The sequence below is a fragment of the Neltuma alba genome, unplaced genomic scaffold (assembly GCF_004799145.2).
Source record: "Neltuma alba isolate B1F8T4 unplaced genomic scaffold, ASM479914v2 tig00010875_pilon, whole genome shotgun sequence".
NCBI classification, from domain to species: domain Eukaryota; kingdom Viridiplantae; phylum Streptophyta; class Magnoliopsida; order Fabales; family Fabaceae; genus Neltuma; species Neltuma alba.
This window is the reverse complement of record NW_021635666.1, coordinates 301178-318335: the sequence shown is the minus strand read 5'-3', so window position 1 is coordinate 318335 and position 17158 is coordinate 301178.

Below are 17158 nucleotides of genomic sequence, written 5' to 3'. Positions count from 1 at the left end.
TGTTACTCAGCTTGAATTAATGAAATTAGTACTCCCTTCAATTAGACGTTTTTAATTAATTTACACATACCAATAAAAATAATTAAAAATATTAAATAGATTATAAAATTTAAGAGATTCTTAATATTATCTTAACTACACTAAATTTTAACATCATATTAATTTCTGCTCTCTTTCACTACCTTTTTTTAAATATGGGTATATATACAAAAAAGTATTTAATGCTTATTGAAACTATCAAAATATCTTATAAAATGGGTCAAAAATACCTTCTAAAAACCTTATATGAGGTGTTTACTTAAAATAAAATAAATAAAGAAATAGGCAAGCCGAGGGGCTAACTGGTTAACAGCTCAAAAAGGGCAAAGGCACCGCCCTTTCTCTTCCTCCAAGAGAAAAAAAAGTCCTCTTCCTAAACCAAAAATATAAGTTATTCATACCAAAAATAGACTAACCTGCCACATGTCCTGCAAGGTGCAAACCTATTCAAATATTTGTAATTTGTATTAGCAGATTTTTGAATGTATTACCATCTAGGATGAGGGATCATCATCATCACCATCTCTATTTATACGTTATCGGGTTAAACACATTCAATGCTCTGATATTTTGTTAAATGTATTCAGTAGTCTAAAATATTTTATAATTCATCTAACATTTTTAAATTTTTTTAATGTGTGTTCAGAATCCTAAAATATTGCGATGTAATTTTACACGTAAAATATTAACTTTTTAGAAGCAGTTGTGCCTTTAAAGTATTTTTTTTCCGAAGCAATTCTAACGTGATTGTAAACTCTTCAAAAAGTATGTTAGATGAATATGTATCACACATTATAAAGTATTTTATTAAATATTTTTTAGGGTGGTAGATACGCCTGAAAAAAATACCCCAAGGTGTTGAAAGAATTACAAAATACTTTATGTTACTGGATATACTACTTCCAGTTCTAATTATAAGATCTAATTTGTAGTCTACAAATAAGATCTTATAAATAGGATCAGAGGTAGTACTTGCGAAAATACTTCAGAATGCTGAATGAACTGTGAAATAATTTAATGTTGGACGCACATGACAAAATATTTTAGGTTGCTGAACACACATATATCCTAAATTATTTTGTAAAAATTATTAAATAGTTTTTAAATAATGCTATTGGTATTGATATTGTTGAGTAATTATGATGAAAAGATGAATAAGATTGCCTTAGATTTGGAGAAAACAGATTTTGAGTAGGTGCCGAGTGGTCCCAAAAAAAATTACTCAGGGTATTCTCTCCAGAGTTTCCGAGCACACATAAAGGATTGGAGAGAGTATACTTGGATGAGGATACATTATTTAACTTTTTAACATTAAATTGCTTTTAATAATTAATTAATTTGCATTTATTTACAGTATTTTAATTTGCGCATTATTTACAGTATTTTGGCCAAAAACAAATTTGCTCATTGAGTATTTTGATACTAAAATGTGCTGAATATTTAAAAAGAGAGATTTTATAATATCTGAAAATAAATATTTATAAAGCATGTTTACAGATATATAAATATTAAAAATGGCCAAGTTGCAAAGATAATGCAATAAAGGGTCCATTCCACATGTCGTTGGACCACTACCGCAATATTTTTCTCGTCTCTTTTAGCAAGATTTTTTATTTCCTTAAAATCTCTTATTTTATAATAAATATAAGGGCCATAATTTTTTTTGATGATATTAAGGGTCATAATTTTCAAATGTTATTGGCATTTTCCAATTAAATTATTCACATTTAGCAGTACTATTCAGATGCTGCTCCTGCTAGTATCCTAAAAATTCCTTTGGCCAGCTAGAAAATAGGATCTGAATACACTTAAGAAAATATCGGAAGCATATAACACACACATATATGGTAAGGAAATGTGTAAGACGAAGAAGAAGATTATTATTATTGTTATTGTTGTTATATGCTCTTGCTCTTGAACTGCTGTAACAAGCATGTGCCAGATAGCCAACCCGTTATAAATTATTTAAGTTGACTTGATATTCAGTGATACACTATAGGGTCATGCAAATCATGTGACTCTGAGGTGATCAATAAAATTATTTTCTCACAACGAATTAATCATACATATATGTATTAAGAATTTAAAATTAAAAAAGGTTTTAAGAAATTTAGTTGAATATATATAGATATATTCCAACAATTTATTTACAATAAGTGTGTTAGTATGGTTGAATACTCAAAAGGAGAGCGAATTGGGTGTTACCAATATTTTGCAAATAATAAAACAACCAAATAAAATCAATATAAACATAGTAAAGTGAAAAAGATATCATCTATCCCTTGAAAGAAAAGTAAGAGTAAATGCACAGTAATTTATATTGGTCTGATCCAACCCAACCTGCATTCAGACTCCAAGCTTATCCTTAAGATTCAGTAGGCTCTTATTGCCATAGCACAACAAGTACCTTTATACCAGAGGTAAACCTCAATAATTGAAGCAATCACTCCCTCCTATAACGTATAAAAGTAATCCCACTTAGAATTCTATGAATGTAAGCAATAAATAAAAGTTCATAACAATGTTATGTTTTTCCTTTCTCAACAAGGTAAATATTAAGCATTGAAGCTCAATATATTTCTTAGAGAATGTTTTGCACAGAATGTGCTATCTTTCTGTAGCTTATAATCTCTTATTCTCTGCCGCTTCATTTAATACATCTTCTATTTGTAGTTTAGCTCTAGAATTGTTTATTAGAGACAAAGAATTTTTCTTATTGAAGCTTGTGTCTGAGGTAATTAAGTGCATGATAGCATTAATTGAAACTTCCTTTTGAAACCCGAGTTTGAAGTAGTTAGCTGTATTTAATGTTTTTTGACGTAAATACTTTTGATCTTAATCTTCCCACTAGATCTATGATCTTTCTTTGATATCCTGCGCAAACAGTGATATAACACATATTCTAAAATATTTTAGACAAGAAGAAATGTGGCCCTTTTGGATTGAAAATTAGTTTATTTTTAATTTGACTTTTGAAAAAATTAGATTGAGTAAAAGTTAAATTAGTTAATATGATTTATGTTTGGATTGGATTTTGTAAAAGTTCGTTTGGATAAAAAGGTATTTAGATTATAATTGAATAAAAGTAAGTTTAGTTAGTAAAATTACCAAAATGAGTATGATTTTTATTAAATAATAAAAAATAATAAAATAAATTTACATAATATAATAACGAATTTAAATTATTTATCAGGAAGAACTGAAATTTAATGACCGAAATATATTTTAAAAAGTTAGAGGTATTATAAAATTTTTTTTTATAAATATAAAGTGGAACATAGTTTTGTAAAATTCGAAATTATCTATGTATATATTATGTGTACGTAATATGAAAATTAAAATGATAAATGATGTAAAATTATAAATTTAAAATATCATAATAAGAAAATGTTATATTTGATGGATAAAATATGTTTAAATGGCTGAATTTTATGAGATTGATATTAGCACTAGGAAATATTAATCTACACATTCCCTAAATTAAAGAACAATTGCTTGTGTTGGCCAAGAAAAAATAAAGAGAGAGAACAATATCCTCATCTGAGAGCAGCGAAAGGATGTCTTACCGGCCATGCAATCCCCACAATCACCAGCAAACAAGCTTGATTCCCATGGCCATGGCTTCACTCACCGATCACCTTCACTTCCTTCTTGTGCCTTTAATTTCCCAAAGCCATCTCATCCCCTTCACACATATGGCTAAACTATTTTCAAGCCATGGCGTCACAATCACCATTTAGTCCTCACGTCTGTCAATGCAGCTAGGTTCAACAGCTTCATTCTCCAAGGCACAAGCTTCCAACTTCAAAATCCAAGTCCTCTCCTTTCCTTTATCTTCATCTTAAGTGGGATTCCCCCAAGAATGCAAGAACATTGATTCCCTTCCTTCTTGTGAATCCATTCCTCTGTTTTTCACAGCCAGTAATTTGCTTAAACAGCTCCTTGAGAATTGGTTGTCGGAGTTGAAAACACTACATAGCTGTATTATTTTCTGATTTGTGCCTTCCTTGGACTTCAGACGTCGCGTCAAGGTTCAGCATTCCTATAGTCTCTTCCTCGCGGAGAGCACGAATTGGCGATGGCGACCACGACTGGTGACAGATCTACGGAGGAGAGGAGATGAGCTGGAGATGAGCTTGGTGGTGGCACCGACAACGAGAGTGATGAACAAGCGTACCTTAGACAGAGGGAGAAGCATGAGACGGAGGGACAAGCATGAGACAAAAATGAGGAAGAGGAGAGAGAATAAAAGCCATAAACACAATTAGGTGCCTGTTTGGATCAGTGCTAGAAAAAGTAGTTAATTTTCAATTTAGGGAAAAAGACAGAAAAATGCACCTCTAACTCCAGAAGCCCAAAAACGTCCGTTGAATTTCACAAATCCCGTTTTGGTACCATCAGACCAAATTGGGATTATTTTCTTAGACGAAAAGACCAAACCGCCCTCAGTGTTATTTTAAACAAAAGTTGGGGAATAGAGGCGGTTTTTCCACTCTCTCATTCCTGATCCCTGTTGAAGCCGACGGAGCAAAGAAGAGAGAAGAGAGGAGAAGAGAGCGGAGGAGGAAGCTACTACCGGCGTCGAAGAAGAGAGAAGAGAAGAAGGAAGAGCGTTTGGTGGTCACCGTTGAAGAAGAGAAAGGAAAAGAACGATGGAACAGCTACATTGCGGCAATCGATCGAAGGCGAGGAAGAGAGAAGAGGAGGAATTTGCGGTGAGACAGAGGTAAGTTTGTTAACATTCCTTCCTTCTCTGTGTTTGTTGAAGTTATATATTTGATACTGCTACTTTTAAGATCTCGATCGAATGTGTGTGAGAGGGAGTGGGCAGTTTCTGGAGATGAAAATGACAAAGTGAATGTGCAGAAAGTGGAGGACCCAACTAGATTGCTTGGATTTCACCACATGATGACTGATATGCTTTCAGGAGTGTGGACCACATACACAGCCCACACCCTCGTACCTTTTCTTTTCTTGTTAATGATTTCACTGTTTCATCACTACTTTATCTCTGCCTTTTTGTTCTTTTCATTCACATTTACCACTTCTCTAGCCCAGCCACGAAGCTATTTCTGTCAACTTAATTAACATCGACGACACTGTTATCTCTATGGACAATAACCCAAAAGTCGTTCTTTTTGGCCATAGATAGTTGAGATGCAATAGGTACGTTAAGAAGCAACCGCAAATATTGTCTTTCATCTATTAGCCTAAGTTAAGTGCATATTAGTATAACTGTATAGTTTGATTTAAGGTATGAATCGCAGAGACGACATGATGGTGTGGGGGAGTGTATATAAGGGTGTAGAGGGGGCCAAACTTAAAATAATTATTTGAAAAAAAGGTGAATGTACACACTCTCATGTAAATATATATATGTTGTTAATCCCTACACTAGAGTTGTAAAATTCTAACCGAAGTTGGAGAAAAGGGTTTGTGTTTTCTTGAAAATGCTGTTGTGAATAGCCATACTGAAGTTGTAAAAATATATATAGATGTTGTTAATCCGTACACAAGGGTTGTAAAATTCTAACCGAAGTTGGAAAAAGGGGTTTATGTTTTCTTCAAAATGCTGATGTGAATAGGCATACTGAAGTTGTAAATTTATATATAGATGTTGTTAGTACATACACTAGAGTTGTAAAATACTAACCCCGAAGTGGGGAAAAGGGGTTTATGTTTTCTTGAAAATGTTGTTGTGAATAGCGATATTGAAGTTGTAAATATATATATGTTGTTAATCCCTACACTGGAGTTGTAAAGTTCTAACCGAAGTCGGAAAAAGGGGTTTGTTTTCTTCAAAATGCTGTTGTGAATAGTTATACTGAAGTTGTAAATATGTATATAAATGTTGTTAATCCATACACTGGACTTGTAAAGTTCTAACCGAAGTTGGAAAAAGGGGTCTCTGTTTTCTTGAAAATACTGTTGTGAATAGCCATACTGAAGTTGTAAATATGTATATAGATATTGTTAACACCTACACCGGAGTTGTAAAATAGTAACCCCAAAGTTGGAAAAAGGGGTCTGTGTTTTCTTCAAAATGCTGTTGTGAATAGCCATACTGAAGTTGTAAATACTTATATAGATGTTGTTAATCTATACACTGGAGTTGTAAAGTTCTAATCGAAGTTGGAAAAAGGGGTCTCTGTTTTGTTGAAAATGCTGTTGTGAATAGCCATACTGAAGTTGTAAATATGTATATAGATGTTGTTAATACCTACACCAGAGTTGTAAAATAGTAACTCCGAAGTTGGAAAAAGGGGTCTGTGTTTTCTTTAAAATGCTGTTGTGAATAGCCATACTGAAGTTGTAAATACTTATATAGATGTTGTTAATCCCTACACTGGAGCTGTTAAGTTCTAACCGAAGTCGGAAAAAGGGGTTTGTTTTCTTCAAAATGCTGTTGTCAATAGCCATACCGAAGTTATAAATAACTATATAGATGTTGTTAATCACAAGTTCCTAATTGTTTTCTGACATGCTTGTATTAATGTGTAATGTGCAGAAAAAATGGTGTTGGAGGGAGAGACATCAACTTCAAAAAGGCCAAGGAATGGGTATGTCTTATTTAGAGAGGAATTTGCTCAAGGGAAAAAATTCAAGGGTGCAGTAGATAGAACTAACAAGGTGAAAGAGGCATGGGCAAGGCTCTCTATTAAGGAGAAGAAAATATATAGTGAAAGGGCCAAACAAATGAGGCCAGAGAAGAAGAAGAGTAAGAGAGTATGGAAAATGTTCACCCGTTGCTCTGTTCGTCAATTCATGTCACTGGCGGAATTTGTTAAGAGTGATGAAAGTTTAAGACAAAGGATAGAGAACATAGGATTCTCTAAGTTGTTGGATGTGGAAATTGACAGACTCCCACATGAGTTAATTGTAGCTTTCATTCAATCGTACGATCCAGCAACACATCAATTCCGATTAAGGGGGAGGACAGAAGAAGTTGAGGCAAATGATGTGGGAACATTGCTTGGTGTGCCCCATACTGGGTAAGAGGTAAAAGGAGATGTTGATGAAAATCATGACACATATAAGAAGCTGAGGAGAAAGTATTTAAATGTTGTTTATAGCAAGATATTAGCTGACATAAAAAGTAGGACGGATGATGAGCATTTTGAACTATTATTTATGTTGGTCACACTTGGCACATTTCTAGCTCCAACTTCAAGTGCAAGAGTTGGTGAGAAGTTATTAAGGGTGGTATGTTCAACTATGAATGGATATGAACAGTATGATTGGGCGACGTACATCATGAATGACCTCTACAAGGAAATGGAAGATTATGTGAATTTGTTCAGGAAGGAGAGGGATCCGTGCTGCACTGTGGGTGGCTGCCTGTACTTCTTGGTGGTATGTTTAGAGCAAAACATGTTGTTCAATGTTAATGTAACTGTTTAATTCAATTGGCTAATACGGTGTGTTCTATGATTGTGGTTGCAGCTATATTTGGGTGAGAAATTCCCATTGTCAAAAGCTACTAACCATGACCCAACAAATGCTATTGCATATTGGACGGATCAGAGAATAAAGGAATTGGTCAACAAAGAGTCAAAGAGTAACATAGGCCTATTGTACAAAGGAAAGTCTACAAAAGTGGTCGAAGATACAATAAGTGTTGCTCATCTACGGCCAGTATGTTTGTAGTTTTGTATGTATAAAATTCATTAGTATGTAAAGAGTTTAACTGTTTAACAAATGTGTTAGCAGGAATTGAAGGAAGTGCATCGAAGGATGATGGATGCACTTGAGGAAAGCCATAAAAGGCTTAGTAACCAATTTGCAGAGGAGCTTATGAAGGTGCAGCTCCATTTATAGGGGATGCCAAGTTCAAATCTGAGAGACCTTGTTGACAACACACGCGATGAGGCAGTGATTCTTCCATCTGATGGTAAAGGTGAAGAGGGAGGTAGTGACAAAGGTTATAGTGATGGAGATACTGCTGAAGGTGAAGCCCATGATCAGGAAAGAGGTAGTGATGAAGGTGATGAGGATGGAGAGGAAGGAGACAGTGAGAAAGGTGATGATGAAGGAGATAAAGGGGTGGAGTCATCAGATGAAGAGACTGACAAGGGAGAAGACCGAAGGCCATCAAAGAGAACAATCATTCCAAGTCGTCAAGTAACTTCTACATGGATTTCCATGTTGAAGCCTGTTAAGAGGAGAAAGAGAGTGATAACTGAGAAAGACAAGTTTTTCAACATTGTCTCTCGTATGTGTTCACGGGAGGAGGGTCAGAAGTAAGATATGCCGTGCATGGAACATTGAAAGCAGGAAATTTTTTTCATCTTATTTTGTTATTGTTGTTTTACTTACATATGATGTATACATTGCAGAATTATGGTTACAATGTGTGATGAACAAATTGATCGGGATCAATTGCGCACGATAGGTAGAATTGAAAGAGTGAGTAGCCCTCTAATAACAATGGTCGGTAGGGCATTAATGGCAGAGGCAGGTGAGGGAGGACAAGTGAGGCGATACATTTTTGATGCTGAGTTCATGGTGAGCCCTGTGGTATGTACGGTTTGTTTGACAATTACGGGTTGTGATGATTAAACTAATATGTTGTTTTGTAGATGAAAATGCTTGGTAACCCTTCACAGTGGCGAGCATCAGAGAACAAACGTGCTATTTTGCCACAGCATATCGGGTACAACCTAGCTGACTGTGATTTAATATTTGGACCCGCAATTATTGAGTCTCATTGGTTTTGCTTTGTGTTAGAGCCAAAAACAATGCATTTTTATGTGCTGAACTCCATGAGGCTGCCTAATGATATGCCAAAGAAGACCAAGAAGAAGGATTCATTGGAAGAAAAAAGGATGTTTCATCTTCATGCATGTGTAAGGACTAAACTAATGTATCTGTGTATTACAAGTGCCCAATGTTTCCACCTTTTTAGCTCATATTTTGGATTTCTGTTGTCGGTTTGCAGAGAGACAACTTTTATGATATAATGGCATTAGTCAGACCTCAACTTGTTAGGAAGAAGCCTAAGACTGATATTATTTTTGCACCTGTTCCACAACAGAACAACTTGTATGTTGTGTTGACTGTTGACATTGTTTTCTAGTTTAAGATGTCAATTGGAGAAGCAGTCATACTAACTTAAATGTTTTATTTCCCATTGGCTGTATAGGAGAGATTGTGGTGTTCATGTGTTGATCTAGCTAAGCAAATGGGTCCCAGATGTGACATTTGACTTCAATGAGGTATGAAAGTTGTTTGTAATTAATGATTAATTATTTGCCAGGTATGGTGGACATTAACATGTGCACCTGTCTTATATGCAGAATCATGTAGCTGAGTTTAGGCGTGAGCTAATGTGGTGGCTAGTTAATCATCCGCTAAATTCAAGTCGTGAAGAAGCCTTAACTCTCCTTTCAGAACAGCAGAACAAGACAACCACTAAAAGACGACGTTTGTCATAGTACTTAGTAGGAGGTTCCTTTTACATGTCTATGTGACACTCTGATGTACTTCCATGTTATTTAACTTTGGAGAACATTTATGTACATGGCAGAATGACTGATTTCAAGATTAGTAATTGTGTCTTGTTAGCAATGGGTTCATACCATTTGCGACATTAGTAGTCAGACTTTATGGTAAAATTTACAACTCCAATATAAGTATTAACAGCATCATTATATATGTTTCCAACTTGTGTATCGGTTTTCACAACAGCATTCAGGAGATGAAAACAAGTACCCTTTTTTACAACTTCGGTGAAGCTTTTAACAACTGAAGTATAGGTTTTTCACAACTCATGTATACCCGTTAGCTAATGGGTCCCTTGCAAGCCCACACCCAAGTGGGAAACGTGTTTAAGATCCGTGAGAAATTTTACAACTCAAGTATATGGATTAACAACATTATTATACGTTTTCACAACTTCAGTATAGGTATTCACAACAGCTTTCTGAAGATGAAAACATGTTGCCCCTTTTACAACTTCGGTCAAGCTTTTAACAACTGAAGTATAGGTTTTTCACAACTCATGTATACCCGTTAGCTAATGGGTCCCTTGCACGCCCACACCCAAGTGGGAAACGTGTTTAAGATCCGTGGGAAATTTTACAACTCCAGTATATGGATTAACAACATTATTATACGTGTTTACAACTTCAGTATAGGTATTCCCAACAGCTTTCTGAAGATGAAAACAAGTACCCCCTTTTACAACTTTGGTGAAGCTTTTAACAACTGAAGTATAGGTTTTTCACAACTCATGTATACCCGTTAGCTAATGGGTCCCTTGTAAGCCCACACCCAAGTGGGAAACGTGTTTAAGATCCGTGAGAAATTTTACAACTCCAGTATATGGATTAACAACATTATTATACGCTTTCACAACATCAGTATAGGTATTCACAATAGCTTTCTGAAGATGAAAACATGTTGCCCCTTTTACAACTTCGGTGAAGCTTTTAACAACTGAAGTATAGGTTTTTCACAACTCATGTATACCCGTTAGCTAATGGGTCCCTTGCAGCCCACACCCAAGTGGGAAACGTGTTTAAGATCCGTGGGAAATTTTACAACTCCAGTATATGGATTAACAACATTATTATACGTGTTTACAACTTCAGTATAGGTATTCTCAACAGCTTTCTGAAGATGAAAACATGTTGCCCCTTTTACAACTTCGGTGAAGCTTTTAACAACTGAAGTATAGGTTTTTCACAACTCATGTATACCCGTTAGCTAATGGGTCCCTTGCACGCCCACACCCAAGTGGGAAACGTGTTTAAGATCCGTGGGAAATTTTACAACTCCAGTATATGGATTAACAACATTATTATACGTGTTTACAACTTCAGTATAGGTATTCGCAACAGCGTTCTGAAGATGAAAACATGTTGCCCCTTTTACAACTTCGGTGAAGCTTTTAACAACTGAAGTATGGGTTTTTCACAACTCATGTATACCCGTTAGCTAATGGGTCCCTTGCACGCCCACACCCAAGTGGGAAACGTGTTTAAGATCCGTGGGAAATTTTACAACTCCAGTATATGGATTAACAACATTATTATACGTGTTTACAACTTCAGTATAGGTATTCGCAACAGCTTTCTGAAGATGAAAACATGTTGCCCCTTTTACAACTTCAGTGAAGCTTTCAACAACTGAAGTATAGGTTTTTCACAACTCATGTATACCCGTTAGCTAATGTGTCCCTTGCACGCCCACACCCAAGTGGGAAACGTGTTTAAGATCCGTGGGAAATTTTACAACTCCAGTATATGGATTAACAACATTATTATACGTTTTCACAACATCAGTATAGGTATTCACAACAGCTTTCTGAAGATGAAAACATGTTGCCCCTTTTACAACTTCGGTGAAGCTTTTAACAACTGAAGTATAGGTTTTTCACAACTCATGTATACCCGTTAGCTAATGAGTCCCTTGCACGCCCACACCCAAGTGGGAAACGTGTTTAAGATCCGTGGGAAATTTTACAACTCCAGTATATGGATTAACAACATTATTATACGTGTTTACAACTTCAGTATAGGTATTCTCAACAGCTTTCTGAAGATGAAAACATGTTGCCCCTTTTACAACTTCGGTGAAGCTTTTAACAACTGAAGTATAGGTTTTTCACAACTCATGTATACCCTTAGCTAATGTGTCCCTTGCACGCCCACACCCAAGTGGGAAACGTGTTTAAGATCCGTGGGAAATTTTACAACTCCAGTATATGGATTAACAACATTATTATACGTGTTTACAACTTCAGTATAGGTATTCCCAACAGCTTTCTGAAGATGAAAACAAGTACCCCCTTTTACAACTTTGGTGAAGCTTTTAACAACTGAAGTATAGGTTTTTCACAACTCATGTATACCCGTTAGCTAATGGGTCCCTTGCACGCCCACACCCAAGTGGGAAACGTGTTTAAGATCCGTGGGAAATTTTACAACTCCAGTATATGGATTAACAACATTATTATACGTGTTTACAACTTCAGTATAGGTATTCCCAACAGCTTTCTGAAGATGAAAACAAGTACCCCCTTTTACAACTTTGGTGAAGCTTTTAACAACTGAAGTATAGGTTTTTCACAACTCATGTATACCCGTTAGCTAATGGGTCCCTTGCACGCCCACACCCAAGTGGGAAACGTGTTTAAGATCCGTGGGAAATTTTACAACTCCAGTATATGGATTAACAACATTATTATACGTGTTTACAACTTCAGTATAGGTATTCGCAACAGCTTTCTGAAGATGAAAACATGTTGCCCCTTTTACAACTTCAGTGAAGCTTTCAACAACTGAAGTATAGGTTTTTCACAACTCATGTATACCCGTTAGCTAATGGTCCCTTGCACGCCCACACCCAAGTGGGAAACGTGTTTAAGATCCGTGAGAAATTTTACAACTCCAGTATATGGATTAACAACATTATTATACGTGTTTACAACTTCAGTATAGGTATTCCCAACAGCTTTTTGAAGATGAAAACATGTTGCCCCTTTTACAACTTCGGTGAAGCTTTTAACAACTAAAGTATAGGTTTTTCACAACTCATGTATACCCGTTAGCTAATGGGTCCCTTGCATGCCCACACCCAAGTGGGAAACGTGTTTAAGATCCGTGGGAAATTTTACAACTCCAGTATATGGATTAACAACATTATTATACGTTTTCACAACATCAGTATAGGTATTCACAACAGCTTTCTGAAGATGAAAACATGTTGCCCCTTTTACAACTTCGGTGAAGCTTTTAACAACTGAAGTATAGGTTTTTCACAACTCATGTATACCCGTTAGCTAATGAGTCCCTTGCCCGCCCACACCCAAGTGGGAAACGTGTTTAAGATCCGTGGGAAATTTTCAACTCCAGTATATGGATTAACAACATTATTATACGTTTTACAACTTCAGTATAGGTATTCTCAACAGCTTTCTGAAGATGAAAACATGTTGCCCCTTTTACAACTTCGGTGAAGCTTTTAACAACTGAAGTTTAGGTTTTTCACAACTCATGTATACCCGTTAGCTAATGGGTCCCTTGCACGCCCACACCCAAGTGGGAAACGTGTTTAAGATCCGTGGGAAATTTTACAACTCCAGTATATGGATTAACAACATTATTATACGTGTTTACAACTTCAGTATAGGTATTCTCAACAGCTTTCTGAAGATGAAAACATGTTGCCCCTTTTACAACTTCGGTGAAGCTTTTAACAACTGAAGTATAGGTTTTTCACAACTCATGTATACCCGTTAGCTAATGGGTCCCTTGCACGCCCACACCCAAGTGGGAAACGTGTTTAAGATCCGTGGGAAATTTTACAACTCCAGTATATGGATTAACAACATTATTATACGTGTTTACAACTTCAGTATAGGTATTCGCAACAGCTTTCTGAAGATGAAAACAAGTACCCCCTTTTACAACTTTGGTGAAGCTTTTAACAACTGAAGTATAGGTTTTTCACAACTCATGTATACCCGTTAGCTAATGGGTCCCTTGCACGCCCACACCCAAGTGGGAAACGTGTTTAAGATCCGTGGGAAATTTTACAACTCCAGTATATGGATTAACAACATTATTATACGTGTTTACAACTTCAGTATAGGTATTCGCAACAGCTTTCTGAAGATGAAAACATGTTGCCCCTTTTACAACTTCAGTGAAGCTTTCAACAACTGAAGTATAGGTTTTTCACAACTCATGTATACCCGTTAGCTAATGTGTCCCTTGCACGCCCACACCCAAGTGGGAAACGTGTTTAAGATCCGTGGGAAATTTTACAACTCCAGTATATGGATTAACAACATTATTATACGTGTTTACAACTTCAGTATAAGTATTCCCAACAGCTTTCTGAAGATGAAAACATGTTGCCCCTTTTACAACTTCGGTGAAGCTTTTAACAACTGAAGTATAGGTTTTTCACAACTCATGTATACCCGTTAGCTAATGGGTCCCTTGCACGCCCACACCCAAGTGGGAAACGTGTTTAAGATCCGTGGGAAATTTTACAACTCCAGTATATGGATTAACAACATTATTATACGTGTTTACAACTTCAGTATAGGTATTCGCAACAGCGTTCTGAAGATGAAAACATGTTGCCCCTTTTACAACTTCGGTGAAGCTTTTAACAACTGAAGTATAGGTTTTTCACAACTCATGTATACCCGTTAGCTAATGGGTCCCTTGCACGCCCACACCCAAGTGGGAAACGTGTTTAAGATCCGTGGGAAATTTTACAACTCCAGTATATGGATTAACAACATTATTATACGTGTTTACAACTTCAGTATATGTATTCACAACAGCTTTCTGAAGATGAAAACAAGTACCCCCTTTTACAACTTCGGTGAAGCTTTTAACAACTGAAGTATAGGTTTTTCACAACTCATGTATACCCGTTAGCTAATGGGTCCCTTGCATGCCCACACCCAAGTGGGAAACGTGTTTAAGATCCGTGGGAAATTTTACAACTCCAGTATATGGATTAACAACATTATTATACGTTTTCACAACATCAGTATAGGTATTCACAACAGCTTTCTGAAGATGAAAACATGTTGCCCCTTTTACAACTTCGGTGAAGCTTTTAACAACTGAAGTATAGGTTTTTCACAACTCATGTATACCCGTTAGCTAATGAGTCCCTTGCCCGCCCACACCCAAGTGGGAAACGTGTTTAAGATCCGTGGGAAATTTTTCAACTCCAGTATATGGATTAACAACATTATTATACGTGTTTACAACTTCAGTATAGGTATTCTCAACAGCTTTCTGAAGATGAAAACATGTTGCCCCTTTTACAACTTCGGTGAAGCTTTTAACAACTGAAGTTAGGTTTTTCACAACTCATGTATACCCGTTAGCTAATGGGTCCCTTGCACGCCCACACCCAAGTGGGAAACGTGTTTAAGATCCGTGGGAAATTTTACAACTCCAGTATATGGATTAACAACATTATTATACGTGTTTACAACTTCAGTATAGGTATTCTCAACAGCTTTCTGAAGATGAAAACATGTTGCCCCTTTTACAACTTCGGTGAAGCTTTTAACAACTGAAGTATAGGTTTTTCACAACTCATGTATACCCGTTAGCTAATGGGTCCCTTGCACGCCCACACCCAAGTGGGAAACGTGTTTAAGATCCGTGGGAAATTTTACAACTCCAGTATATGGATTAACAACATTATTATACGTGTTTACAACTTCAGTATAGGTATTCGCAACAGCTTTCTGAAGATGAAAACAAGTACCCCCTTTTACAACTTTGGTGAAGCTTTTAACAACTGAAGTATAGGTTTTTCACAACTCATGTATACCCGTTAGCTAATGGGTCCCTTGCACGCCCACACCCAAGTGGGAAACGTGTTTAAGATCCGTGGGAAATTTTACAACTCCAGTATATGGATTAACAACATTATTATACGTGTTTACAACTTCAGTATAGGTATTCGCAACAGCTTTCTGAAGATGAAAACATGTTGCCCCTTTTACAACTTCAGTGAAGCTTTCAACAACTGAAGTATAGGTTTTTCACAACTCATGTATACCCGTTAGCTAATGTGTCCCTTGCACGCCCACACCCAAGTGGGAAACGTGTAGGACTGAGCAAACGGTTAATCGGTTCGGTTAGTGTTAATAACCGAAATAACCGAATAACCGAAATGATCATAATGAAAAAACCGAACCGAAACCGAACATAGTAAACTAACCGAACCGAAATAACCGAAATATATTCGGTTCGGTTAGTGGGCTTATTCGGTTATTGGGCTTTTTATTGGGCCTTTTTTTTTTCCAGGTACCATTCTAGCCCAGTACGCACAAAAAGTCTAAATAGTGGGGGAAAAAATATTTTTTGGGCTCTCTTTGTACAAAGAATCTGGATATTTGAAAGGTGTAATAAAAGTTTTAAATTCCAAAATCAAATATATTTTAATAAACACTACATATATTGTGAGATAGAATAATTATTAAAAAGTCAATGATAAGTTGTAAATATGCAATTACAATTCTCCCACAATTTAATATCCTTGAAAACACAACACCTACAAATTGTAAATATGCTAGAAGAACCATCATGAACCATTGTCAACAAGAAGAACCACCATCTGAGTCCTGAGAGCAAAACCAGCGATCTGAGTGAGGAGGAAGAATCTATCTATGACTTGCGGATAATATATGAGCTGGACATAAAACAAATCAAATACATCAGCATTGAAAAAGTTTTCTCATCCCCAGTAACAACGAACTCTCTCCTAAAACCCCATTACATTTCACCATCCCTTTCAACTTAACACTTACAGCTTATACCAGTAACGAAGCATGAGATTAATTGCAATAGAGAGAATATAGACAAATTAAAAGTGCCCCAGCTCGTCAGATCCTGACTCATCCTTAACATTTATAAACAATCTGAAGTCAACCCATTATGCAATTGATTAACATCTACTAGCCGAAATTCATGTGGAAGACATTCAACGCCCCACCATCACATGATAAAAATCAAACAACTGAAACAAGTAACCCAAAATGAAATTCCACAAGGCAGCCTGAAATTCCAGCCATCACTTGTCCCAAAGTTCCTTGCATACAACTTGCCATCAAGTCAGCAACAACTACAATTAAACAAGAAAATTAGAGAGTGCACCACTTTAGAGCTAAAGAAAAAACAAACAAATTAAGCACAATATTTATTTACTCCTAAGTTTTTTCCCTGTTGCATCTATATATATCAACAGTTGCCTCCAATGCAATTTTTTGCAAATCTACACAAAGAAAAACAAAATCAGACTTCATATATCATAGTAAATGAAACATTATATTATTCTTATAATGTTATAAGTAAAAATAAAATATTACCCAATTCTATCTTTTGGATATCATCATTCCCTTCTTCTACAACATGTTGAATTGAGCGTCTAAGCCAATCTTGAGCACAAATTAGAGATTGCACAGTTTTAGGAGTTAAAGAACTCCTAAATGAATCTAAACTCGTCCTCCAGTACTGAATGTAGACTCTGATGCAACCGTAGAAATTGGGATAGCTAAAACATCTCTGGCCACTAGAGAAAGAATAGGAAATCTAGGACCATTTAGCTTCCACCAGCCTAAGATATCAAAATC